The sequence below is a fragment of the Montipora capricornis genome, chromosome 2 (assembly GCF_036669925.1).
Source record: "Montipora capricornis isolate CH-2021 chromosome 2, ASM3666992v2, whole genome shotgun sequence".
NCBI classification, from domain to species: Eukaryota; Metazoa; Cnidaria; class Anthozoa; order Scleractinia; family Acroporidae; genus Montipora; species Montipora capricornis.
The window spans coordinates 17,466,790-17,475,390 of NC_090884.1; positions in this window are offsets into that span (position 1 = coordinate 17,466,790).

The window sequence follows — 8,601 nt, forward strand, 5'->3', positions numbered from 1 at the left end:
AGAATGCAGATACCCACTCTGTGTCATGGAAGGTGTGCCTCGACTCATTATTAGCTAAAACATTAAGCTTTCCATAAATTTCTTTCGATACACCACAACCACAACTTCCTGGTTAGTTGATTGCATTGAATAGTTCTACCACCCATGTTGTTAATATATGAAATTGCGGTTGTATTGTCTATCATTGCTTCGATATGACAGTCTCTCAGACTAGAACAGAAAGTTTGAAGTGTGAGAAAACAAGCCAAAATCTCAAGATAATTAATGTGGTTGGTCTGTTCTTGCTCTGAAAAGAGACCCCCAGTGGAAACATCATTCAGTACACCACCCCAGGCAGACAAAGATGCATCAGAGTAAATAGTGACACTAGGATTACCATGAGATACCAGATTGAAAGTGATGTGTGTGTGTGTAATCCACCACTGCAGGTCAGACTTTGATGTCTCAGAAAGGGTCATCAGCGCATTGAAATCGCCTCTGCTAGCTCTCAAGGCCATAACTTTGTCGAGTTCTAATTGCTAATGTATAACAAAGTGGTCCATGCATGACACCAGGAAAACAACCACCATTTTTGTGACTAATTTTGAAGGTGACAGAGTTCAAAACAAACCCTAGAAAGGTGATAACCTGTTTCGGTTTAAAAACAGATTTCTCGTGGTTCAAAATGAAACCAAGATCTGTGAATAGCTTGGTGGTGACAGCAACATTAGTGCTACAGTGCCTCCCTGAAGATAGGAGTCATCAATGTAGCCCACATTTTCAAATCCTTGGGAACGCAGCGTTGCATAAATTGGTTTAAGGATTTTTGTAAATATTCTAGGAGCACAACTTTTAAACCATTTGGAAGGCAGGTAGATTGAAAAAGCTGATGTTTCCAAATGAATCTCAAGTATTTCCTGTGATTTTTGTTGACTGAGACCGAATAATAGGCATCCTTTAAATCAATGGACGCCATGAAACAGTTTGGCGTCATAAGAGGGATGGCATTCCTAAGATTCTCCATTTTAAAATGGTGATATTCTACCGACTCATTCAGTTGTGTGAGGTTAAGAAAAAGTTGATAGGAGTCATCTTTCTTCGGATGTATGAAAATGTTGGAAAGGCACTCTCCATTTGAGTGTGTGGCTCTCTCAATGACCCCCTCTCAAGAAAACATGCAATGTGCTCATCAATTATCTTAATCTCCAATGGATTAAATTTGTACTGGTTTGGTACAAAACGTTGAGTGGGTTTTGTAATAAAATCAATTGTGACCCCTCTAACATCAAGGATCCTTTGATCTGAAGTGATGGTGTGCCATTTGTGAACATAATTTTTCAATCTACCTCCTATGCATGGAATTGATGGAGAAAAAGGGAGGCTCACCTGGCTTCCCAATTGATCATGAGCTACATTGTGTGCTCTGTATTTTAATGGAGGTTTCCTCCGTTGGCATTGGCCCTGGTACAAAAATGTTGTTGATGGTTTGAGTAGGATGATCCTTGTCGTATAAAGTTATTGGCTCCATGCTTTGAATTTGTTCCATGCTTGGGACAAGACAACCGTTGGCTGACCTTGTTGGTTTCGCTTATTTCCTTGACTGCCTTGGGCAGGTCATGTCCAAACAAACATTTTGATATTGGAGTTTGGGAGCTGCAAAGTTGTTTGTATTGCTCGTTGAGATCAGGCCTAATCAGTTCTCGTCTACTAAGGTTGAATTCATAGACAAAATTTGCCATAAGAGTCAATGAATCCAAAGCGAGTTTAAGGAACGATGACACATCTTCCTTGCTAACAGTTTTAGGGTTACTTTTCAGACTGAAAAAATTGCCTGTCAGACTAATGATAGGATGCTTACTCTTAAGCATACTAGTTTCAATCTTTTGCATCCCCAAGTCCCTAGACTTTGAGCTGGATCTCATTTTAGCCCAAATTTGAGGATTAACCCTTGTACTTACTAAGTTTTCACAATTTTGAGGCCTGTTGTACTTGGTTAGTTTTTCTTTTGCATTCTCCTCCGACAACTTATTTTTCACCATTTTGTCAACAAGGTTTGCCAATTGTGTGCTAACAGCATCACTCACAGCTCCTTCGGAGTCATAAATCTTTGACAGTTCGGCAAGAACACTCTCTTCGCCCTCTGGTAACTGCTCTGGCGGTTTATCTTCACACGCCTCGGTTAGATCCACTGACTCAGTGATGGCGTCATCACCCCCGTGTTCATCGACATCCGAGTCGCTGAGTCCATCCCTTTTTTCTTTTGTGGGATCCAGCGCTCGCGGAAGAGTGAATAAACTCTTTCACGGTCGATACCATAGAATTTATCGCTGTCCCGAGTGATGATAGAGAACCTGATTGTTGGTCTTACAGGTAAATGATGAAGATGATGACTTTATTTGGCATCAAATGGCTCTTTGCAAAGAAATTAAAAACTTTTTCTCTGATTTACACGGAACGATTCGTCTGCCCGATTTATCGGCCCGACCGCGTCGGAGCACAAATCTTGCTTGTATTTTGACAGCCGATGAACGATTGATTCATCGAAATAAAAATCGGTCCGATTAAAAAAATCTCTTGCATTGCAACAGATTTTTTAAAGTCGGGCCGACACCGAGAGAAAGCGCCATGTCAATCAAAGGGTACGCGAGCGGACAGTGCGCACAAATGGTGGATACTTGACAGACAACGGGAAGATATTTTGAGGAAAGAAGTTTAACACAATTTACACGGTACGACTTATCGGCCCGACAAAATCGGCTGACAAATTGTACCGTGTAAACTGGCCTTAAGGAGGCTCGAAATAGTTTCTCATTTTTTCAAACAAATAAACATATTCTGTCCTTAGATACAGTTAGGGTAATCATATCAAGACGACATTTGGCCAGGGTATTAAGTACCCATTGTAGATATCTCACATCATATTTTCCTCCAAAATAACGTTACCATGGCAACGATATTAGGCATTTCTTTGAACCTTAAAAGCAGCATATGTTGTCTTTTTTTTCCCATTCAGCGTCACCAGATAATGTTAGAAATACTCTCTAAAAGATAATGTTAGAAATACTCTCTAAAATTCAACAAAATCTGTAGGCCAGTTTTTCGGAAAAATCAGTTTTTTTGAAATGTGTCTCTAACTTTTTTTTCACCTACAGAATTTTTTAAAAATTTGAAAGACAAACGGTTTAAATTAATCTAAGCTCACATGCAAAAAATGAAAGAAATTCACAGTCCAGAAGCAGTGATATAAACGAGTAAAGTTGAGGGGTTTACTAGATCAGCATTTACGCATGCGTCACCCACTCATTCCAGTCAGCGCGTGAGTGGAGCTACAGGCCAACACAAACGGATTTAAGTGACCATTAAGCCGTTTGTGTAGAAGTTTCGTAGTTTTCGTGAACAGAAGTTGTCTATTTATATTCCTTATATATAGGAATTAGGAGAAAGGTGAGCGAAATTAGCGGTATTTGTTTGTTTCTGGTGACCCATTTGAAGCATGAACTGACGCGAGCAGCTTATGAATTGCGTGTGTGGCTTACGCGCGCGCGGCCAGCTGAAAACCCTTTCGAGCCTCCATAAGGGCCCACAGATGGATTTTTCGCGCGTTGCTAAGGAAGTGAAATGTTACTTCCGGTAACTGACGTAATTATATCGTGAGCTGACACGAAAACCCACTCACGAGCGAAAGTCACCGCACGAACTGTTGTTTGCATCGAAGGTTTTTCCACCCCCTTCCTCGCACTCGTTCTCAGATCAACTGCGCATGCGTAAACGAACTGACTTCCAGTTTTGAGAAAAAGCTAAATTTCCAGCGGTCTTTAAATTGAATTATTTTTTTTTTACATGACACGTTTCACCCCGAAATACTGAATATAGCTAAGCATTGATTTTTTCAAATCATCTTTTTTGAAAACGTTATGGGTATTTCAGTATCGTTTATGTCTTTAAGGACGTTCGCGCTAATTGTTTGTGCGCAACGTAACTGCGCAGGTAACGCGACTGTAATATGTCACGCATTACTTCGAGCATTAGTTAAGTTGAGGTTTGAAAACCTTTGCAGAAACCGTGGACGATAAGTCTTGCACAACGTTGGATAAGAGAAGATCGTGATCAGTCAAAATTGATTAAAAATATTTAGGAAAGTCAAGTAGACTGCTGCACGACTGATGTTCGCGTTGTTTTTATCAGTCGTGCACTAGTCTACTTGACTTTCATAAATATTGTTCAAGCATTAGTCAAAATAACATGGCGACAAAAACGCCGGGTAAGAAATTCCAGGCCGGCAAAAGAATGGCACATTTATTTCCGAATCATCATGAAACGTTGAAAAGAAGTGAGCGGGAGGATGGAAAAGCTCTGGAAAAGGTAGCTGCTGATCGAGTAGTGGCTGAAAGTTTGGAGAACTCGAGGACGAACCGTTGCGTAGATTTAATGGAGCTGTTTCTTTTTTTAAAGTTTTTATTACCCTACGAACTTAAGTTCAAAACGAATGTATGTTTTTGAAGTTCTTTTCCTTTACTTTCGTGAAAATAGAGCAGTATTTTCGTCCTCGTCGGCTTGAATTAGTGCGGACCTGCGTGGAAAAAACCAGCGATTAAATTTCACAAAAACCACACTCCAGAAGACAAGCATGACGGCAATGGAGAAATATTATACAAAATACTAACCAAATGAAGATGACGACTGCTTAAAACGTCGTTGCTGTGCTCGAGAAAGCTTTGTTTTGGGGTAAAAACCTTTCATCCCTTCAACGACCGATCCTCTCCTGGGTTCCAGTCCTTCCCCGACAGGTCACGCAAAAACGTGACAAACGAAGTTTTCCAAGAGCTTCGTAAAATCACATCGATTTTACTCCCTCGGATCATCGGTGACCCCTATGTTTTTAACCATGAATCACTTACTCTACTTACTATCTACAAAATATGATAAAATGAAAAAAATCTCACCGTAAGAAGTTGTCTTTTTTTTAAATTTTCTTTCCTCGTGCCATCGAATTCCGGTAGTGATTGCAACGGGTAGAGGTTACGAAAATGCTCGTCCAGGATGAACTCTACTCTTTACGACATCCCTAGCGGCATGAAATTATTGTAAAATCCCACCCCTAAAAACTTATGTACGAAAACCTTCACTCTAACAGTTTATTTTTAGGATTTTCGATGGATGAGCAGATGAGGCTACCTTTCGTTATTATGACAGATTTATCGAAATTAAGGCATTTTTCCACTGCCATTTTCTCCGAAACAAAGTCGGTGACCCCCTAATTTTTTTTTATTTTTGGAGTAAGTACTTTATGACCTAACTCTAGGCGAGAAATGAAGAAAATCTCACCGTAGGAAGATTTTGGCGCGAACGTCCTTAAAAAGAACATTTTACAAAATAAAAAGAAAACCATGCTTGGGTGGATGCAAAAACGAAGACAAATTATCAAACCATCGATTAAATACCCAAATTAGGTAGCACGGAGACAAATTTAGAGGTTTCTTTTTTTGGTCATGTGACCATGGGCGTGGCATGATGACGTCATATTAAGGGTCAATGGCTTACAAAAGTTGGAAACTGATCAAAATAATGTTAAATTTTCTCAAATTACCTAACATTACATCCTTAGCAACGCACACCAAAAAAAAAAAAAACGTCAGTGGGCCCTTAAGATAAGCATTTAATACTTACGGCCAGAGCTGATGATGTGTTATCAACAGAATATAGTATACTGTATCATTCGTCTCCCATCCGTACTTTCAATAATTATTGAAGAGGACTTTGTTATTCAAATAACAAGTCCCAACTAAAACTTGTGCGACACATTTTGTAGAATTCCTAGATATTTTTAAATTGTGATAGTCTGAATGTATCGTATACGCAAACAAACTAACCGTTTATGTGTAAAATCTATTTATATTATGACATCCGCATGGAATAGTTTTTAACGTCTCGGTTTGTTTTTTTTTTTTTTTCTTTTAGGCGGATGCATTTATTGCACCTTTGTTGCGTGGAAGAAAATTCTCTCCTGTGTTTTGTGGGGGATCAGAAATTCTGAATCCTCCCCTGTGTTCACGGGGGGATCAGAAATTCTGAATCCTCTCCTATGTTCATGGGGAGGATCAGAAATTCTGAATCCTCTGCTGTGCTTTGTGGGGGATCAGAAATTCTGTATCCTCTCCTGTGTTCATGGGGGGATCAGAAATTCTGAATCCTCCCCTGTGTTTATTGGGGATCAGAAATTCTGAATCCTCTCCTGTGTTTTGTGAGGGATCAGAAATTCTGAATTCTCTCCTGTTTTCATGGGGGGATAAGAAATTCTGAATCCTCTCACCCATTTTCTATGGGGAAAACTCTCGAGACACCAAATTCAGAAGATCATTTGGCTTCTCGTGCGTGGCTCAGACATTAGAAGGGAGTTCAGGTAAAGAATAAGAAGTTGCTTGGAGGAATTTTGTGATTTCTTGCAATAAACAATTTTAAGATTCAGAGTAAACTACAAAGAACCCTCCCTGGAATTAAGTGGCGATTATGAATTTCCGTGGAAGCTCCACATTTCAATTTCTGCCAATTTTACACTAATTTCCGACGAAACTTCAAAGGCTGTATCATAAAAAAGCAGTTTTCCGAAACAGGAAAAGGAAAAAACAGCCATTTTTGAGGTGATTCTCAGTATTTGTTCCGAATTTTCCTAAATTGGAATACCACATTTTAGTTTAGAACGCGTTATGTACATTTATTGAAATTTGTTTTTTTATTTATGCGACCCGTATTTCTGGCGACACGAGTCGCGTAAGATGACGAAATCATTAGTTCAAGAGCGGCAGCGGCGCTTTATTCGTTCCAAATATACTTTTTATTCGATTGGCCAGCTTTCTTTCTTTTTCTGTCGCCCATTTGTTTCCCACTCGTTACTTCAAGCCAAATGACAGCATAAACAAAAGTGGCCAAGGCATCTCGGTAGTTGCTCTTTATATGCAATAGATCCATGTAAAAACAATTTACCCTTTACAGCTGGCGATCACATGGTAAAAAATCCGCCATACTGGAGAGCAAATTGCGCACAGGAACTTCCAAAACAAAGCAACTTAATTTAAATTTTCTTTGTTTTAGACTCTTATACTTCTCTCCAAACTCTTTTTTGGGAGAGAAATATCACGATGAGTGGTCCCGTAACTTTTCACATTTCGTCAACTACGGTGCCAAACAACTGCACACAACGCACACAATGGCGAAAACGGCAACAATTCGCCAAAGTTTGACCAATGGCGAAAATGGTGACAATTCACCAAATTTTACCCTAAGTTCCCAAAATGCACATGTTGGCGAAAATGGCAAATATGGCGAATGTTCCTATGAGGTGACGAAGGGGCCCATTCAGAGTGATAATTTTGGCGATTTTGGCAAATTAGTAACTCTCCGTTCTTACTGCATGCATGTGTGTTTATACTTGAGGAGGAAGAAAGTTCCATAGAAGATATTTTAAAGCGAAAATGAAACCATTTATAAATTTCGTTGTGATCCTGACAGTCATGGGAAACACTTTATCAACCGGTCACTGAGTCGATCTGGACAAAATTATATTTTGCCAAAACATGTCATATTAAAATAATGTAAGTCAAATGAAGTCATGTAAAATGGGCACCATTATATCCTTTGTTCTAAGTATTGCCGACGACGATAGATCAAAGAGAAAAGTGAATTTAAAAAACCAAAAACGTAAAAATGTTCAAAGGAATCAGCAAGCAGTGCCGCTAGGCAAAAACACTAGTGCAATCTATACGACTGACTGTGGCGTAAAGAAACAAGCACAAAACTAAAACAATGGTTTTTCTTCTTTTAAATAAGTGTTAATTCCAAACTCTTTACTGTCAACAGCGGGAATCTTACTTTGAGTTTCGAAATTTTTAATTCAAAAATAGCCATTATATGGCCAAATGAGCGAAAGCATTATGGCAAAGGCTAATTTGCGAACTACACAGCACCTTGATATTTTCGTAATATATGATTAACTCAGCCGCTGCCGTTCCGGATAAATTTTTTACGGTTAGTGTTTTCTGGTAAAGGAAAAATACCAAACAGCTGTTGGAAATCGGGATGAAATTCGCATTTCTTTGAATTACGTAAGAGTTAGTCAACAATTGTAATATCGAGCGAGACGGAAAACTCTGGCATGTGGATTTTGAAAGCGAAAACTTTCAGTGTTCATCAGTGAAATTATCTTTCAAAGAATCGAAATTATTTTGCAGGACCGTTTTTCTGAATACGTCTTCGTTCACGCAATTGCGGTCTCAGTGTAGGATTAGGGAGTTTTAGCAACGACGACGGGAACGGCAACGAGAACGTCATGTAAAAACATAAATTCGCGTTATTGCAATCACTTGACAAAGGTGTAGCAGTCCCTCAGGAATAAAAGCGTTATGAGAGGCGTAAGGACGTTCGCGCTAATTGTTTGTGCGCAACTTTTACTGCGCAGGTAACGCGACTGTAATACCTAACGGGAAGGGTTTTGTTTTTACAAACGTTTGCCGCAAGGTCGGACGAGAGCGGGCTGTGAGAAAGGAAGGGTTACGTTTTTACAAACGCTGACCGTGTAGCACTTATCTTTCAACAGGCTTAACTGATTAGAGTGTAATGTGAAGTGCA